General features: G+C 45.4%; 1 long non-coding RNA gene across 1 annotated transcript in view; it reads left to right on the plus strand.

Moving 5' to 3' along the window:
- Positions 1 to 311: 311 nt before the first annotated feature.
- The window catches only part of LOC308574725, a 325,877-nt gene continuing 305,435 nt past the window's right edge, over positions 312 to 20,753 (plus strand). Inside the window, exon 1 of the long non-coding RNA XR_014002575.1 lies at positions 312 to 421. This is a non-coding gene — a long non-coding RNA (uncharacterized lncRNA). The remainder of the gene's footprint in view (positions 422 to 20,753) is intronic.

Genomic DNA, 20,753 nt, shown 5'->3' on the forward strand with positions numbered 1-20,753 from the left:
CACCACAAATTTGCATCATTTCTCCAGCCTCTGCTAGCCATTGTGAGAGGTAAGGAGGTGTCCAGGGTCCTGAACCCCTTGCCTTACACTCTGGGCTTTTTTATAAGCTCCTTTTCCAGCATTCACTGGGCATTGCCCACTAGTATCTGAGTTTGCATTCAGAACCATGAGAACTAGCGGCATGTGCTCCTTCTGAATTTGTAGGAACAGTTATTTTCTGGAGGGCACAGACCTCTGCATAAGCCCACTTCTGGGCTGGGGGAAGGTTAGGGCAGAGGACATGAACCTTTTGGGCTGTGTGTGACGTTAACATATGAGAGTGCTGGAGGTGAAATAGTTAAACAGGTTACCCAATCAGAACCCAGGGGGTGGAGTCAGAGGGCCTATAAAACCAGCTCTGGGAGGGGCAAAAGAGGAGTTGGTTGGGAGTTGGGTGGCTGGTTGGAGTGGGAGTGAATTGGGATAGAGTCTGTGGGTAGTTTGAGTTAGTGTAACAAAATAAGCTGAGTCAGGAACAGTTGGGAACTAGGAAGAGAGGTGGTTTAGTGAGTGAGAGCAGGTAGCAGAAGTCATAGGTCTGGATAGGCAACCCATGATTGTAATGGACCGATGCCGTTTATGAAACCACACACTTGTTAAACTATAATAAATAAACAGAAGTTTATGTTCCAATTTAACCCTGACTGGACTCAGTATTGTACCAGGTAGGGCCTGGGTGGTGGCAGCGAGAAACAAAGTGGTGGCACAGGGATCAATAGATGGTGAAACATCTGGGGACCCTGTGTTGATCGCCACACTGTGGAGTTCAGAAAAGGAATCTAAAGGAAGCCACGGAAAAGTTATTCCTGAGTACAATTACAACTGTGTTTGTGGAGAATTCTGAGAGAAGTTCCAAGAATTTAAATCAGATTAGAATAATTCCCCAAGAGAGGAGTTTCACATCTCTAGTTGGCATCAGATTTCACTTAAAGCTAAGTGCATTTAAAGATTTCTGGTAAGGCACGACAGCAGTATTAAATTCAAATAAAGTAAAAGGAATTGCTCTGAGAGTAATTCTGGTTCTCAGGGTGGCACAGAGGGATCTGCAAACCTTGATACGCAAGTCCTACAAGTTTCTTTGTTTTGTTTTTGCCTCTTGGTCTGAAGGGGTGAGGCCACCACCTTGCCAAAGCGAAGCAGATCTAGATCTGTTCAGAGCCTGGATTGGAGGTCTCCTGGGAACCACATGGACTCAATTTTGGATTCCATGACAGGTGGGATATAAGTGTACAACCAGAAAGAAAATAAACTCCCAGGCCCATAATTCACTCTGCCAAGAATTTCCCAAAGCATGCCTTGGCTGCACAAGCAACTGTGGAATCTGCACATTAGTTGGGCAGTCAAGCCTGTCATGTCTATGGAAGCATGAAGGAAAGCCAGATATTAGAACACTCTCTCACACGTACACCAACAGGTCTTTGCAGCCTGGCTTTGCAGAGACTGCAGCTCTGCTTTCAGGCTGACATCTCATTAGGCACCAGATTCTGTGACTGACTCATATTTTGCATTCAACTTGCATATTTCCAGCCACATTGCAAAACACACACCATTTACGGCTATGATTTACTGACATCACAGGCACCACATTGAGCAACTGCCTCTATAGAAGCTGATGCTTATTCTTAGCTGAATGAACGAAACCCTCCTGCCTCCTCTTTGTGCGCTGCCTGATGGCATTGCATCACAATACTAGCCTCCCATCCAGGATATCGCAGAGATTTGCACACTCTCTGACAGAGCTAACTGCATTGCCTGTCCTATCCAAAAGGAGCATTCTGTAATGGGCTTCAAGGAGGGGAAAGGCCAGTCAAAATTTGCCACAAGCAGCTACTCTTACATGCTAAACAACGGGAGTTAAACTTGTTGTGCCTTATATTGACCCAACAGTTTTCATGAAACTCAGGCCCCTGGCTGCACCATTAAGTGTCGCACCACTTTAAACAGTCATGGTTTACCTCTGGGAACTGTAGTTTGTTAAGGGTGCTGATGGTTTTTACCTATCCCCCTTGCAGAGCTCTGATTCTCAGAGCTCCCAGTGAAGACAGATTGTCTGTTAAACCACTCTGGGAATTATAGCTGTCTGAGAGTATCAGAACCCTTAAAAACTACATTTCCCAGGATTCTTGGGCTGGGTGTGGGCATGGCTGTTTAAAGCGGCATACTACTGTTTTAATGTATAGTGCAGATGAGTAACAATCCACATTAGATAGACTGGGGCCAAAGAACATAATACAGTGGTACCTTACAGACACTTCAGGTTACAGATGCTTCAGGTTACAGACTCAGCTAACCCAGAAATAGTACCTCGGGTTAAGAACTTTGCTTCAGGATGTGAACAGAAATCACAAAGCTGCGGCGCAGCGGCAGCAGGAGGCCCCATTAGCTAAAGTGGTGCTTCAGATTAAGAACAGTTTCAGGTTAAGAATGGACCTCCAGAATGAATTAAGTTCTTAACCCGAGGTACCACTGTACTTTAACACCATTCCCTATTGAGTCCAGAGATCTATATTTACACACTCCTCATCCCATTTACCCCCCCCCCCCCAATTCTTCCATGGAAATTGCAGCAAACAGTGAAAGAGATGGTAGTAGCAATCTGGAGAGACTCCCTCCCCAAAAGCACCACTGAACTTACTTACATTTTATTATGCTGTTTAGCAGAACCCCAGAGCTTGTAATAAAGTCTTAAGGAAGTGGAAGCCACATGATTTTTATTGACCTCCACGCCCCCCCCCCCGTGGGCTCCTATATTAGTGGAAGCGCCTATAACAATGAAAAGAGAAATATTTCCCCCTAACTTCTCCCCTGCCATCTTCTGTGAGCAGAATTATTGAGTGATTGTTTCCTGAGCTACAATGATCACAAGGTGATATGAGGGCATCAGGAGCTAAGACCATGTGAGAGAAAGATGCAATCTGTCCTTGGTACCATCCTGAAGCCCAGTGCCAATGGCCCGGTGGTTGGGTAGGCTCTCAGCTCAAGTTGAAATCTCAGATAAGCTATTTGGCTAACTATATTTCAAACATCTGTGGCTTGCTCTTCTGTGAAAGGAAGGCCCAAGATTGGCTTACACACAATCAGTTAAAACGTGACAGTTCCTGCCCACGGGCTTACAATTTAAAAGACATGACAAACAAGGGAAATGTGTTGGGGACAGAAGGGGGGAGGTATGCAAACCCAGGAATCAATTCTTAAATAGTAGTTCTTACAATGAGAGTGTGCTGGTCCCGGGGGGGGGGGGTTACCGTGTGGCGTGGTCTGAGTCCGGTCCTGGGTCGAGGGTCTGGAGGCTGTCTGTCAAGGGTGAAGCGGGGTCCAAGGCAAGGTGCCGGGCGTGGTCAGGAACTCCAGAAGAGCGGGTCAGGGTGCTGGCAGGAACAGGTTTCCAGCAATGTTGCTCCCGCAACCTGGGACTGGGCCGACTGGCCTTTATCTCTTCTGGGGCCTAGGGCGGTCCTGGCCCACAGATGACTCGCCCCTCCTGGCCTTAAGGTGAGCACTCCTCCTGGTAGAACTTAGTTCCCTCCGCCTCTCTGCCCTGAGCCTCTGCAGCTCAGGAGAGGCTGGAGGGTTACTGGACCTAGAGGTAGCCTCACCTTCCCCTGACAGGGCTGGGAGAAGAGCACCTGCAGGCAATGGGTCCTCAATCACCCCCAGAGCCAGAGTGGATTCATCTGATGTCTGCTCCTGAGGATCCGGCACAGGTGTGGGCCCTTCAGATTGAAGGCCCTGCCCCGGCTTAGCCGGCCCTGGAGGCGGGGACTCCTGTGCAGGCTGGGATTCCTCCGGTTCAGCTTCTGAATCAGATTCCCAGGCCATCACAGAGAGTCAATGTGGACCTGGACCTGGGAAACCATAATTTAAATCCCCACTGAGCCATGAAGTTCCCTGGGTTCTTTTGGACAAGTCACTGCCTAGCCTACCTCAAAGGGCTGTTGTGTAGATTGAATGTGGAGGGAAAGAATAATGTACACCACCTTGAACTTCTGGGGGGGAAAAGGGGGATATAAATGCAACAAATAAATAAATAACAAATAAATAATGGCATAGAAATAGTTCAGGGGTACAAAGTACCCGATGGAGCTGGTATTTCAGCAAAGCTGATGGAACGAGGCATGAGTCGGCATCACAACTGGTGGAGCATTGGCTAATTGGTCTGAAACCAGTTAGTGTAAAGAGGTATGGTTAACTATCCCCAGTGGCTCCCCCCTTGTATGTGATCCTTCCTGTGTATGCTGATTCCTCGATGTAAGAAGACTGCTTTATAATGATGCAAGACAGCAACTGGAATAAAGCCCTACTTGAAACACAGCTTGACTCCTGAGTACTTCGTGGGGTACTTTCCATCAGTCCGAATATCTCGACACGCTGCAGTTTGTTTTTGCATTGTCCTGTGTGGTATGGCCATTCCTTCCAGGGTCACCCGCTGATAGTGCCTCTGCCCCATGGTGGTATTATACTGCCATCTGTATTGTTTAAGGTAGTTCTCAGCAGGCAGGCAGGCAGGTTCATGGTCGTGGCATAAGTTGCATTTGATACCTGCTGCATCAGACAACTAGCACATCTTCAGAGACTCCATGAACAATTCATAGAGGATTGTAATATAATATAGCCCAGCAAGTGACCTCTGTTGTCTAGATAGGAAGGAAGAGGTTGGCATAAACGGAGCCTTGTTTTACAACTAGCATGGGGTTTGCTTTCTGATTCAGCACCATGGTCAGCTCCATTCTGTTCACCCCTGTGTGCTGTTACAATTTCCTATGCAGCTTTTTGCCCCACTAGCATTTTGTGAGGCTACCCCGGAGGGACTGCTGAAAAAATCTAAAAGTTGGAAGCCATTAGATTAACTATTGTATGTGTGTTTTGTGCTGAGCTATCACTATCTGCCCCTTTTTTGGGGCTCCATGCCATCTTCTGCAGAATTTTATGACTTAAAGAAAACTGTACCAGAGAATATGTGTGTGTCTGTGTGCGCGCGCACACACACTTTTTTATCACTGAAATACTCAGAGTAGGGTGAACTGCTATGTTCCAGTTTTCCTCTTCCCTGCTGCTGTCCTGGATCCTCAAAGGAGATATTCTACCTCATAAGTATATGGGATCCGCAGCAGGCAACCATCTCATTAGACAAACAGCTCCGCTAAGAGAGGGAGATGTGGATGTTTCAAGTAGAGAAAACTTTGCCTGGCAGAAGTAAAGCTATGTAATATTCATGCAAATTTAGAGGAAGAAGAGTTTTCTGATGGATCCGCTTGAAGCTCATTTAGTCTAGCCTCCAGTTTCCCACCAGTGGCCAACAAATGTCTGTGGTCAGCCCCCAAACAGAACCTGAAGGCAACAGCCCTCTTCCAGCAACTAGTATTCAGTGATGTGCTGTCAGATAGATAATTTAATTTCTATACCACTTAATCTATTAAAAATATATCCAAGCGGTGTGCAAAAAAGTGAAGCAACAACAGACAACTTAATCAAAATATTACAAAAATACACCGTTACATAGAAAAATGTTACATGAATACAAAGTTGCTAATCAATGCCAATTCATTTTATTTCTGACATGCCCTCTCTTCTCAGTCTCTGGTTCTCACCCAGGGCCCAAGCACACTCTCAGCTCACCCAGAAAAGTCTCACAATGAGAAGAGTTCTTGGAAACAGCAGACAACACCCTGATCTCTCACTCTAGACTTGCTTTTTGTGGGCAGGCTCAAGGTGGATGGTACTTCCTTGAGCTGTCCCATTCAGCTTCACTCTCCACATCTAGTTCTGGGTGCAGCAGGTTTGCTTAGTTTCCTAGAGGGGCCAGAAGATGGGAAAAGGGCCCCCCTCCACTCACAGCTCTTTCTTCACCCTCTCCTCTTCCTTCAGCTGCTTCCTTCACTCTTCTTCCTCCTACAGCAATAGACACTAAAAACAAAGTCATCTCACAGGACTGGACTCTTATGTAGTCAAAACATAAGAATCCACATACATGCAAGACAGAGAGAGGGCAGACTTGGAGATGCTGCAAGCTTTGCAGAAGTACTGCAAGATAGGTTTTAAAGGGAGGGGACATCTCAAAGCTTCCAAATGAGGACTGATCATACTCAACAGGCAGGGAATGTTGACTGACTGTTGGAAGGGGGAGCGGAAAACCGGTGGGAGAGATGGAATGGAATATACTGATGAGGTGGATTTGTTGCAGGTGTTGCAGGGCTGTAGCTTAGTGGTTAATGCATCTATTTTGCATGCAGAAGGTCCCAGGATCAGTCCCTAGCATGCCCAGGTAGGGATAGAAATGCCCCCTCTCTGAAACCCTGGAAAACCACTGCCACTCAGTGCAGATAATAAGGTGCTAGATGGACTAATGGTCTAACTTGCTATCAAGGCACTTCCTATGTTATGGATAATAGCCATTGATAGACCTCCCTTCCAAGACAGTGGCTATCATGTTTAGGCTGAGGTAGCCCTGGAGGCTTGACAAATGTTCAGCTCCAGTCTATGAGGTGGTGTCTACCAGGACAAATCTAATGCAAGGTTGCAGTTCTAGTGGGCAACAACATATATGGAACAGTTCACACATCACACTGCAGCAAACCCAGGTTTGAGAAGATGAATTTACAGTGGATGGCTCATTATGTGACACCAAATTTGCTCTGTATAAAAAAGGAATTAGAAAACAGGCTTCCAAAAATAGCAACACTATGCACAATAGGACCATAAAAATTACATAGAAGAAGAGACGTGCAGAATGTTCACTCGGTAGAACAAAGCAAGCATTCATCACTACGGTAGATCGATCACAAACCCTAGTCACGGCACGGCAAATAAAATACATGAGCCTCATTCCATAGTAAATGTGCTCCAATCAAAAGAAATATAATTTAAAGTTGGATAAAATTCTAAATTAAGGCTTGACTTACGTTCTCAAATCAGGAAGATGAAGAGCCTTGGGTTTCCCGCATCGTTAATCTCTCCAGCTGTTGTGTGTGCCTCGTTTAAAGTTCAAGGCAGAAGCTTTCAGGGGAAAAAAGAAAAAGATTCAGAGTTTCAAAAGTAAGGGGTGCTTTGGGAAGCTGTGGAAATTGACGAAAAGCACTTGGAACCATCTCTTTAGTCACAAATGCAAGTAGGACTGGGAGGAAAGGGTTGAGGTGGCATTTTGATGCAAACCTCCTTAATTCAGCCATTGAAAGCCTGAACCAGGCCCAGGTATCTGGTCTGCCTTCTATGTGTTAGTCTGGGGATCACAATTTCCCCCAGCCCGAGAGCTGCATTGTCTTCTGGGAAACTTCCTCTCAGTCACATGCTAGTGGTGGGCCTAGAAGCAAAAGCGGTTGGAACAACCAATGTCAATTTTACCTTTGTACAGAAGGCTAGTTTTTATACACACTCACAAAACCCCTCTCTATCCACCATGTAGACCAGTAAGAGGCATTCTCAGAATTCAAGGAGGTGTCTCAGCCAGGCAAAAACACCCTGAGGGAGGTGGCATGTAGTCAGTGGATTGTGGAGAATAGGCTAGACACCTAAATTATCCTGGTGGAGTATTAAAGTATTAAAGCCTGGCGCCTCCTTCCCTAAGCCCAGGAAGCTTCTGCCCAGCTTAGCGAGGGAGGTGTGATACTCATGCACAACATCCCAATTGCCCATGCAAGCTGGCACCTCTGGCCCTAACTGTTCCCCTACAAAAAAATTCCACCGCACACCACTGCCTGAGGTCCTCTGAGGGGGTGCATTTCAAGGGCTATATAGAGGCCCAGAGGGCCACATTTGGCCCCTGAGTCTGAGGTTTCCCACCCCTGTGTTAGTCTCCTAAAATATTTTCTCGTGGCATGGGAAGCAGATGACCTTTGCAGGCAAATAAGGGAGTTAACTGCAATATGTAGTGATGTGCCTTCATTGACCCAGTTTAATAAAAAAATAAAGAACATACAGCTTCTTTGTGGGCACAGAACAAAGGCCCATCAAATTCAGCATTCAGTTGCCAGGAATAGCTGGCAGCCACAGTACGTTATGCTATTCCTGGGAATTTAAGGGAGGCAGCGTTCATGCCTCTTTCCTCCAGAAAACCCTGGACTGGTTCACACATGTGGCAGATTTCCCTCTACACTTGCTAGCTGGCAGATGAATGTGTGAAGTGACTTGACTATGGGAGAAAAAGGCATGTTGCATAAGAGGCAATATGAGAGTTCCATCTGTGCTGCTAGATCTGTGGCTTTATTTATTCATTTATTTATTTGTATTTCCATCCTGCCAACATGGTGCCACTTCTCCTTCCACCACCCCTTTAGGGCATTTCTCAGCGAGACAAACAACAGCCATGCAAAACAATACAAATAAACTTAAAGTGCGATATTAAAAAAATCCAATTAAAATCAGCATCATTATCCTTTAAAATGAAAACCCAAATTATACAAAAACGGAATCTGTTTTCAAACATCAAACTGCTTTAAAGTGGCAACTCACAAGCAGCAGATGAAATATGCTCCATTTAATTCAGGGATGGGCCCCTGCAGGCGTTTTTGGAATCCATCGGCACGGCCAATGGTCAGGGATGGTGGGAGCCAGAAAACAATCCAACAACATCTAGAGGGCCACAGGTACCCCATCCCTGGCTTAGATTAAAATAAAAATCCAAATGGAGGGTGAAATGAAAAAAAAAAAGTTTCATTACTAATTTCTGAAAGGTGAAACAGCCTGACAAGCTTCTCTGGGGTGAGAATTTCAAAGAACAGTTAAGTAAGGTGCTCCCATCAGTTGCTATCAATCAGGCTCCCACTTTTCTAACTGAAGGCTCTAAGCAGTCTTTAAGGGCAGCCCCACATATAGCATATCACAGTAGTCCAGCCTTCAGGTTTCCAAGCGTGTGTCACTGCGGTGAGGTCAGCATTCTCCAGTATAGGTGTGGGAATCATGGGAGTTGCAGTTCAGCAACATTGGGAGGCAGTGATGGCCACCTACTGCCAGGCGTCAGGGAATCCAATCCTCCCATGGTAGGCTGCCAGGAATAGATAGACAAGGAGAGTTCTTACCAAAGCGTTTTATTCAATATTCACAGAGTGAAGCTTAGAAATGCAGCCTCTTGGAGTAATGGCATTGCTCTGAGTAATCTCCATCCCCTTCTCTCCTCAGTCGTTAACAGCACCACCCACCTTACGGTGGCTGCTTAGGGCCATTTGCCTCCAAGCCCTTTGCTCTCCTACTTTCAATGGTCGCTGGATTCTGGGAGAACGGGGGTCTGGAATGCTTTCTAGTGATAACGTGACAGCCAGCTGCTCTGGCTCTGCTTCCCCCTTCTTCTTCCATTATTTCCTAACTTTGCCCCTCATCTACCTCTGAGCTGTGACCTTCCTTAAACCACTGTTGTAAATCTGTACTGTCTTCCTCTAGAAGGTTCAGGAGGGGGAGGCAGTCTCCAGCATTCCTCCTCTGCCCAGTCCCTGATGCCTACTTGGATGACTTTATAAGAGGATTGGACAAATTCATGGAAGTTAAGTCCAAGGCTATGCTCTCCCCTCATGGTTGGAGGCTGGGTATCACAAGTGGGGATAGTGCTCTTGTGCTCATTTCATAGTTGTGGGTTTCCCACATACATCTGGTTGTCCATCGTGAGAACAGGATGCTGGACAAGATGGTCTTCTGCCCTGGTGCAGCAGGCTCTCCTTTCATACTTACACTGCATGCCCATGTTCAATTTCTGCAAAGCTGAACCTCTGCTGCTTCATTTCATTTCTGCATAAGTATCGCAATGCAGGGATGCCTTATACTTGAATGACTCTGATGAAATCTTTTTTTCTGTAGAGCTATCCAAATTCCATTCAACTTGATCTTGATTCTTAATTATATCATTTGAACTCCTTCCAAGCTAATCTACTGAAACTTCGAACTCCCGAATCATCTAAGGAGACGTCTTTGCCAACCTTTTGATCCCTTTTGCTGATACAACTCTGTTTGAAGTATTTAATAGCATCATGCTTCTCATCGGAAGATAAAGATGCTAGATTTCAGTATAAGCTATAAGTACATGACTGTGCTGAGATGGGGGCCTGAGGACTATCCATTTCTCCTCTAGGAAGAACCATTATTCCAGAGTGATGGAGCCAGGGTACCTTTCACTGCACCAAATGTCAATACACCTATATAAGATTTACATTTAGAATGCACATAATAATACTGGGTGTTGTGGGAGGAGTTATTGTTATTGTTTATTTGTTATTGGTTTGGTATATATTTCTGTATTTTTATATTGTAAACCACCCTGTCATCTTTAGAAGAAGGGCGGTATAGAAATTTAAATAACAACACAGCAGCAGAAGCAGCAGCAATAATAATGGTTTTAGAAAGCAGTGGTAGGGAAACTTTGGTCTTAGAAGTGAGTCCAGCATCCTATTTGCCCAGTGGCCAAAAAGATGCTCATGTGAAGCCTACAAGAAGGACAAAGTGTTCTCCTCATTTGTGTTTCCTAGCAACTGGCATTCAGAGGCTAGATCAGGTCCATCTAGTCTGATCCAGCACAGTTTTTCTTATGTTCTTATATTTGGTCTGCAGGCCTGAGCTTTCCTATCCTACCATTCCTTGTAGTACACACACTTTATAAAAGCCACACTTCACCAAACTCCTGTCCATGCCTTCATCTGTCCCCACTGCCCCCCCACTTGTGGTACCCACAAAGCAGGTTGCTTCAATCTGGAGCATGGAATGGCCTGATTGCTGATGTACGTGAGGTTCTTCCAGCGCTCTACATAAGGATACAAGAATCCTGGGTCAGAACACAGGCCCATCTAATCTAACACTGGCCAATCCTGCACTGCTCAATCATATTCCAGCCACCAGAGGTCCACAAACAGGACAGCAACCCTCCTCTGCTGTTGCTCCCTAGCAAATGCTATTCACAGGTAGAATGCCTCTGTACAGGGAAGCTCCACCTGGCCATTGTGGTGGCCACTAGACCTCTCTTACACCACAAATTTGCCTAATCCCCTTTGAAATCCATCCGAAGGAGTGGAGATCATCACACTATCCTTTGGCAGCAGATTAGTTAAATTAACAATGTGTTGTTTGAAGAAATGATTTATTTTTGTCTGCACAGACTGTCCTGCCAATCTATTAATGTCCAATGACCCAGACTTCTCTTATCACAAGGCTTGAAAACTCACTTTTTAAAACAAAAAAACCCTGCTTTATGCATGCTAGCTATTCTTTCTCCTTGGGAGAAATAATCACAGCCCAGCGGACTGGATGCACCTTCCTCAGCAACAGGGTGGGGGGCAGGAAGAATCTGCTCTCATCTCCACACTTGCAATCATGGCTCTGAACCCTTTTAATCATCCCATTCTTTGTACTACAAGCAGGGCCCGCCTGATCAATCGGAACTTTGAGGTTTTGTTATAAAAATGTAAATGGATGTGCTAGCTAAATAAACCTTTTCTTCCGCGGCTAAATGCCGACTCTCCCTCGCCCGTTCTCTCGCTCGCTCGCAGATGCAGACAAAAGCACGGGGGGCGCCTGATAACACTTGGCAAGATCCAGACTCCGCATCGCCGTTTTGGCGGGCAAGCCCCACACTCGCCAAGCCTGCCCCCCATGATCTGATTGCTGTTTTCGTGTGCCCACATCCTCCTTTCCAAAGCGCGCCATTCTTTCTAGACGCAGAGTTCTGATTCAGTAAGGGACGGGAGGGAAAAGGAGATGGAAGTCTCCCTTGATTATGCTTCTAAAAATAAGAGATGAGGCTGGTGGCACAAATGTTGTTTTCAAGGAAACATCTTCCTTTCCTTCCCCTCCAGCCCCCTCGTTTGCTAACGACGTCTTAATTGCATCAGATGTGAACGCTGAAGGAAGAAAAAAGGGGAAAAAAAGTTATTTTTAAAAAAGAACTGAGATGGTGCAGAGCAGAATATTTACTCGTGACAAGTAAATTCTCTTAAACTCCCTGTCTTGTTACCAATAAATCAGGAAAAAAGAGGAAGGGATGGGTGTGGCTTCACCAATCTTGAACCTTGGTATGTCCTTTTGTCTTGGATCTTGATCCAACTAAAGGGACCATCCTGTGTCTAGATAACCACATATCAGGCTGTTGTTGTTGTTGTTGTTGTTGTTGTGTGTGTGTGTGTGTGTGTGAGAGAGAGAGAGAGAGAGAGAGAGAGAGAGAGAGAGAGAAGAAGAAGAAGAAGAAGAAGAAGAAGAAGAAGATAGAATCCTCCTCCACACCAAAAGAAAAATCCCTTTGCATAAAGAACTGGCACGTCTTCTTGATATGCTATTTCCTTGTGTGCAGGGATTATATGATCTGCCCATATACATAAAAATGTAAGGTGGTCATCACACAGAATCCAGTGGAGGATTTGCATGAAGTCAGGGAGGGAGAAGGGAGCAAAAGAGAATGAGGTTTTAAAATTGTGGTTTTAAACAACAGCAGAGGTCTGAATAAAGCAGGGATGGAAGGACACACAGGGACTGGAAAGCAACGTACTGAGGGGTGGCAGCCCTGTGTATGCGTGTCTGTCTGTCTGTCTGTCTGTCTGTCTGTCTGTATATACATCCTGACATGTGAGACCTTACCAGCATTCCAAGATGGTCCATTCAAGAAACACCCTTACCTAGAGTTACAAGAAAACGGGCTCTTGACATTTTCCACCCTATATGTGTGCAGAAAAACTTGTTGTTGTTGTTGTTTAGTCATTTAGTCATGTCCAACTCTTCGTGACCCAAACTAGTAGGGGTCTAATTCACTGAATTTCACCAAGGGGTGGAGAAATTCTGCAAGAGTTTCTCACAGGTGGGCTCAACAGTAACCGTGATTGTAGCACAACTCCCTTCTCCCTCCTACCCCTTATAAAAATTGGCATTGCCAGTTGGGCAGGGGCAGCAACACTGTCGGCAGCTTGCCCATCATTTTGCACCAGCTACAGTGCCCTGGACCTACAATTATTTCAGGGCACAGGTGGGGTTGCAGAGAAGGAGGGAAGAATTCTGGCTGCCACTTAAAATGGTGGGAGATATTTGAGGGAAATTATGTAAATTGTCCTTTTTTCTTCCGGCGGGGTTGGGTGGGGAGGAAATCTCAGAAATGTTCCATGAAAAATATATGCTGATGAATTTCATCTCAGCCCTTGTTTTACCATCTCATCTGCAGTTTATAAACAATTGGAATTGGTCTATTGCAAGTATCAAAAGAGAAAAAAGGAGAGGGTAACATGAGCTGCAGAGAGTAATGTGAGCAATGCAGACAGTTCTGTGCCCCAAAGAACTTGCAGTATAAAGTTCCAGGGCAGAAAGGGAATGCAAAGTTTAGAGCATGGGATGAACATCAGCCAATAGCTGAGCTTGGAATTTTCAGATTTTTTTTTGTCACTAGTATGATTGCTGAATCAGCAAGGGAGCTTGTCTGCATTCCGAGCAAGGAACTGAGTGGAACAGGTGCTTGTTATTTATTTCCATTTATTTTTTTAAAATGCATACCCTGCTTTTCATCACCTGGGTCTCAAAGCAGCTGACAACGATAGAAATATGCAATATACACAACTCACGCCCAAACTGAATCTCATAAAATTTGAAACCTCAGAAAATTAAAAACTCAGAAATTTAAACAAAGGATATCAAGAACGTTTGTAAAGCATCATGAGCCAAAGACCTCTCAAAATAAGATGGAGTTAACCAGGTGCCTGAAACTTGGGTCTGCAACACTGAAGGTATGATGTCTCACTGATGCAAAATTATGCTCCTGTTCCATGGGGGACCACTAATAGTGATTTGCAGTGTAAACCGCCCCATGATCCTCAGACGAAGGGCGGTATAGAAATTTAATTACAGTGGTACCTCTGGTTACGAACTTAATTAATTTCAGAGGTCCATTCTTAAGCTGAAACCGTTCTGATCCTGAGGCGTGCTTTCGCTAATGGGGCCTTCCGCTGCGAGCACACCAGGGGCACGCGACTTCCATTCGCATCCTGGGGCAAAGTTCACAACCAGAAGCAGCTACTTCTGGGTTAGTGGAGCTCGTAACCAGAAGCGTTTGCAACCAGAGGTACCACTGTAATAATAATAGTGCTCCCTTGGATGATCTCAGTAGGATGGACAGGGTCAATCAAACCTTCACATATCCTGGGCCTTAAGGGATTCAGGGATTAAAACAAGAACCTTGAATGTGGCCCGGCAGCAGATGGGAAATCACAAGAGTAACTTCAACCCTACTGTCATGTGTTGGTGGCCGTGTGTTCCCATCATTAGTCTAACTGTACCTGAAGCTTCCAGACCAGTAACAGAAGGGCAGAAACTGGGAGTTCTCACACACACCCTGCAGCCCCTTACAAGTAGTGGAGAGGCCAGCAGGGAAGACAATGTGCCTCTTAAGAACCAGGAGTACTTCTGGGTGGTTGGGCTAATTTCTCTTTTTGGAAACTTGTCTCATGAAATGTGTGGTTAAGATTCCCAAGTGACCAAGAGTCAGGAAAGACCTAGCTCACTCTTGTGGATTTGAAAGCAGCTTGAGATGCAGAAATTTGCTGCAGAAAAGAGAGGAACCGAATAGCTTGCATCAAAGTACTGTTTAAAGGCACAGCTGCAGTGGTTGGGTGGGACGTTGGCATCATACCCCATATCTACCCACTTGACGGCTTCAGTCTGCAGAGCTGGTACTATTACAGGTGCTCATAATACCCCAGCACCTACATGTTGGAACTCTTTGCCTATTGACATCAGGCATGTGCCTTCACTGTACTCTTTTTAGCACCTGCTTAAAGGCATTTTTGTTTATATAAGCCTACCCAAATGTGTAGAGCTGGACCATAAAGAAGGCTGATCACCGAAGAATTGATGCTTTTGAATTCTGGTGCTGGAGGAGACTCTTGAGAGTCCCATGGACTGCAAGAACATCAAACCTCTCCATTCTTAAGGAAATCAGCCCTGAGTGCTCACTGGAAGGACAGATCCTGAAGCTGAGGCTCCAATACTTTGGCCACCTCATGAGAAGAGAAGACTCCCTGGAAAATACACTGATGTTGGGAAAGATGGAGAGCACAAGGAGAAGGGGAAGACAGAGGATGAGATAGTTGGACAGTGTTCTTGAAGCTACCAGCATGAGTTTGACCAAACTGCGGGAGGCAGTGGAAGACAGGTGTGCCTGGCATGCTCTGGACCATGGGGTCATGAAGAGTCGGACACGACTAAACGACTAAACAACAACAACCCAAATGTGTAGAATGTTTTAATCAGTTTTTAGTCATTTTAAACTGCTTTCATTGATAATTTTATTGTTTCATTCTCTTTGTAAACCACTTTGAGGGATTATTATTATTATTACAATCAAGTAGTGCAAAAAATAAAATAAAATGATAAAGCTTATGTTTTTTTACATTTTTCAATCGCAGCAGCAGTAGCTAAGTGGCAGCCCATTTTTGTTGCTCTATAATATTCTTTTATTGAAATCATTGATTATATACACTAATTATACGGTGGGGAGGAGAGAGGGAGAAAGAAGAGGAACAACGATGGTTGTATCAATTAGCCCTGACAAGCCAATGGCTGCAGACTTTTGCACTGAATATTCTGTTAGCACAGTGTAGGATTTCTACTGGGAGAATTCAGCTTCCTTATTGTAATGCTGGCCAAGGTTTTTCTGGCTACACAATTCATGCGCGCATGAAACGTTTGGTTTTGATTCAGTTCCTCTAAGTTGCTGCAGAGAGGTCGGGGACGATCCCTGTTGGGGGTGAGAAGAAAGGGTTTCTCGCTTATTAAATTTTCCATCTGCTTGGACCATCTCTGCCTTTTCCAGCTTCCTGGGAATCTGACTCAAATGAGGCCAAGAGGCGTCTTGGGGGAAGTTGACAGCTTTACTGGCTCCCCCCCCCCAAAAAAAAAAAAACAACGCTTGCTGTATTTTGCTGATGAGTCACTCAAATCCTCCCATCCCACTGATCAGGAGGCTGCTGAGCTGCACATCCCTGCCGCCTTGCCAAGGGCACCAAGTGTGCGGGAATCTGCCAATGTAGCACAACGACATGCACAGGGAGACTCCTCTGGCATCGTGCAAGTCAAATGCAAAGAGAACGTCAGAAGGAGAGCTCGGCTGGATCATCCCAGAGGCCCATCTCCTCCAGAGTCCTGCTTCCTCTGCTCTAAAAAGGGGAAAGGGATGGTTTATAGCTTAGACAGATTTGGGAAAAGGCAGTTTCATGGAAGAGAAGTGGGCTCTGGATAGCTATTGGCTGTCATAACTAAATGGAGCGTCCATGTTCAGAGGCAGAATATATCTGCATTCCAGGTTTGGGAAACAAACCAAGAGAAAAAGTCTTCATGGTCATGCCTTGTTTGTGAGAACCTAAAGACATAAGTAGAGCCTGTTAGATCAGGCCAATAGCCCGTCTAGTACAGCATCCTTTTCTCACAATGGTTGACCAGATAGATGCCTGTGAGCAGGACCTGAATTTTCATTCATCACTCTCATCATTGGTGATTCCCAACAACTGGCATTCAGAACCATTACTGCCTCCGACAATGGAGGCAATATGCAGCCGTTGTTGCCAGCAGCCATTGGCAGCCTTTATTGTTAAGTTGTGGGTGAACATATCAGACAACACAGAGATTCTTCAAACAGCTCTTGTTTATTCAGAGGCCAGAACAGAACTGAACTGAAGGGCTCAGTCAGCCTGCTTATATAGAGCTCCAGTATAACGTTACTGTAGAAACTTTCTAAAACTATCCAATCACTGAACGTCACTTTTGATCCTTCATTTGCATAACTATCTACAGTATCCCACTGCTGGCCCAGGGTGAGAACTTCAGTACATAACATTTATCTTCCATGAATTTGTCCAATCCTCTTTTAAAGTCACCTGGGTTGGTGGCTATCACTGCCTCCTGTATGAGGGAGTTCCATAGTCTAACCATGCCCTGCATATATCTGTCCCAAATCTTCCAACATTCAGCTTCATTTGGACTTCCACAAGTTCCAGTGCTATGAGAAAGGGAGAAAAACTTTCCTCTGTCAACTTTCTCCATACCTTCCATAATTGTATTAATTTTTATTATGTCATCTGTTACTCACCTAAAAAGTTGCAGATGCTGCAACCTTTCTTCATAGGGAAGCCAGGCCACCCCTTGATGATTTGGGTTGCCCTTTTCTGAACCTTTTCCAATTCTACAATATCTTTTTTGAGGTTAGCTCTGTGGAGTGTCTGGATGGTTGTTGCTGGAAATAGATGTTTGGCTACTTGGGCATCATTGGCTCTTGCCAGGAACACTGGTGATCTTAGGCAGGGGTAGGGTAAAAGATGCAGGATGCATTTGACCACATGCTCAGAGGCACTCTTGTCCTTAGCTCACTAATTCTAGCTCTGGCATTGGAAAAGATGTTGCAAAGCCATTGAACTTCATTCAGAACAGTTGCTGACCATCCAAAACTCAAAGAGGCTCTGCACACAAGCAGATATTGCCCCTGTGTAATGGCTCGCAGCATAGGGCCATCACTTTCCAGAGGCCAGACTGATTCTAGGCCCCTTCCCCACAGCTCAAGCAAGAGTGTATCGCCATGCAACACCAGCTCATTCCTCAATACATCCACTGAACCTCTCTCCCCCCCCCCCACCGGCAAGAATGACAGGCAGCTCCAGCTCTCCAGGAGATGGTTAGAGAAACTAATTGAACCCGCAAAAAGTGCTGACGAAGTCAACCTCTGTCCTCTCTGCTTGTAATTGCTATTGACCCGCTGCTCCACTGCCTGGAGGTGCTCAGCATCCCAACACCCAGTTGGGCAAGGTTCCCTCCTCTCCTCTCCTGCCAGGTGCTTAGTATAGCTGTATGCGCCGGCTTTTCTCAAGCTCCATCAATGTCCCTCAGATGGCTGCTCCAAATCCGTGCTGAAGCAGAAAGGAGAGGTGGAAAAGGCTCTGTGGGACAGCCAAGCCACTCTGCAAAGATCCGATAGCTGGGCCTGCAAAATGTTCTGCACGTTAAGCAGGTTTCGGAAAAGGGGTAATCAAAAAAACAAACAAAAAAGTATACAGTTTTGCTGCCTTATTGATAGCAATTCGATAGGGAGGAATTAGCTGAAGGGGAGGATTGTGCTGAAACTGAAAAATAAAATAGATACATTGCTAGGGTTGGCTACAGTTTCCCAGCTGATTGGATTTTTTTTTATTCCAAGACTAGACTTCTGCAAAACCAGCAAGAGGAGTTGGATCAAGCCCTCTACTCTTAGTTCCAATAAGGGCTAGGACTCTAGATCACCTAATTCTCTCCACTGGCATTACCACTAGTCCTGGATGCATGAGGACCAGGGAAGACTGTCAGAAGAGTCCCACTGGATCAGACCAAAGGCACATCCAATACAGCATCCTATTGTCAACAAGGCCAGCCAGATATCTTCACCCAGTGCACAGATAAACTATGGAATGTGTGATCTTGGTGAAGGCCACCCATTTAGATGGCTTTAAAAGAGGATAAGGCAAAGGGGTGTGGTCTAGGGGAGAGTCCCAAGGGCTAGATAGAGTAGACTTGAGGGGCCCATATTTCACCCCCAGACCTGAGGTCTTCCCTCTCTGCTGTAGGCTGATCAAGATAGATATTAGAAAGAATTGGGGAGGGGCACACTTTCTCTGGCAACAGCTCATTTCTGCACAGGAAGCAGGTTAAAGAACAACTCAAAGTACAAGCTGAAGAGTTTCAGGAGTGGAAGGAAGCATTCCTAGGGAACACTAAACAAGGAGCTGAAAGCTAGAGCATTGGCCAATTTACATGACAGTTAATCCATTTTCTATAGCCTACATATAATGGGTGTTTTGACACATCATATGTTCATTTCAACACACACACATGATTTCCTTAAACATAAAAAATATACCCCACCACTTCTAATTTTTCAGCATAGCTAGTCACTCATTTGCATAATTCCCCAAGACTTTTCAGCAGTTAATGATAGGTACTTCAACTAATTTCCATTTCCTTGCAATACCGAATCTCACAGCTGTAATTAGGTTTTCTCCTGATTCTGTATGAATACTATTAATGTGGTCTTTTAAAACGGACCTAAAAGAGATAGGAGATGAGACAGGGAGATCATATCGTTTTTATTTTAGAAATATTATTAATTTAGTTCCAAAATGATTTAATTTTATCACACTCCCACCAGATGTTCATCATATCAGGCCAATCGTAACCACAATTCTCTATTTTTAAAATACACTTTCCTGGTTCTGTGTGGCTGTAACACCATCTGCACATCATCTTGCAGAAATGTGCAGATATTGAATTCTTGGGGCCATGAACATGCACATACTTCCAATCTTCACCCACAAATGCTGCCATTCTCTCTCCCCCCTCCACATTCCAATTTATATATTATTGCCATGTGAATTGCACATTTCAGGTAAAGCACCTGTAGTTGCCCTGGGGATGCCAGCAGAGCTTGCTTCAGCTGCCTGTAATGCTCACCTTAAAGAAGATGAGAGCACTATGAGGTTCTGAATTCTGGCTTAGATTAAAATCCGCATCCTGGGGAAGAGCCCCCAGTCTACCTACCAAGTGGAGAAAATGATTTTGTGCTCAGGTCCTGTTCACAGGGTCATACCCTCCAACATTTCTCTGATGAAAATAGGGATGTCCTGTTCCATTGTTGTTGTTGTTGTTGCGGCAAAAGAAGGAGATCCCCGGCCATGCCTGCGTTAAATGGAGCAGGCCACGCCCCCGATACCAGCCGATTGGCTGGCCAGGGGATGACGCAATCGGGGATTCCCTCAATTGCGCAGAGGCTGAGAGCCAGCCCCTACTCACATGGTTGGAGGGTGAAGCCCACAACCCCACCTCCTTTCTAAGTCGGAAGTGGCTTTGTTGTTGTTGTTATCCCACCTACCTGACTGGGTTGTCCCAGGCACTCTGGGCAGCTTCCAACATATATGTAAATGTAATAAAACATCAAACATGAAAAAACTTCCCTATGCAGGGCTGCCTTCAGATGTCTTCTAAAGGTTGTATCTCCTGGGCTTGGAGGTTGCCTAGCTCCATAGCCTCCAACATTTCTCTGATGAAAATAGGAGGAAAAGCGGGACATTCCAGGATCAAATCAGAAACCGGGGCGGCTTCTGTAAATCTGGGATTGTCCCTGGAAAACGGAGACACTTGGAGGATCTCCAGGGTTCCCATAGTCACTGTGAGAACAGCATGCTGGACTAGGTGGGCCATTGGCCTGATCCAGGAGTCTGTTCTCATTCTCATGTCTGTTCCCACTCATGCAGCAGCATGCTGTGTATTCACCTTGAAGCCATAGTTAAGTTTAACCATGGTTTAGAGTCACATGCAAAGAAAGCCTGTCGCCCATCTATTTACATTTTGTCTACACTGATGCAGTGGCTCTTCACGGTCTCTGGCAGAGTTCTTTCACATTACTTGCAGCCTGATCCTTTTAGGTGGAGACACTGGGGATTGAATCTGGAACCTTATGCATGCAGGTGCTTTGACTGCTGAGCCATTGTCCTTTATTACCTTTCACCCCAATGCTATGCCAAACGTTCTGGGCTCGGGATTGTATCAAGAGCAGCACTAAGTCGCTCATTCCGTTAGCACAAGGATTTAGCCTTCCACATCTGAACTGCTTCCTCCTTGCACCGCCTAAATCCAGTGGTGTAGCGTGGGTTGTCAGTGCCTGGGGCTGTGTGGAAAGGGGAAGGGAGGCAGGGAAATGGATGGAGTACACATGCACATTCAACTGCCTAATGGCATCCGCTTCACCCAGGAGATCA

The sequence above is a fragment of the Podarcis bocagei genome (genome assembly GCF_964188305.1).
Source record: "Podarcis bocagei genome assembly, chromosome: 15".
Classification (NCBI taxonomy): domain Eukaryota; kingdom Metazoa; phylum Chordata; class Lepidosauria; order Squamata; family Lacertidae; genus Podarcis; species Podarcis bocagei.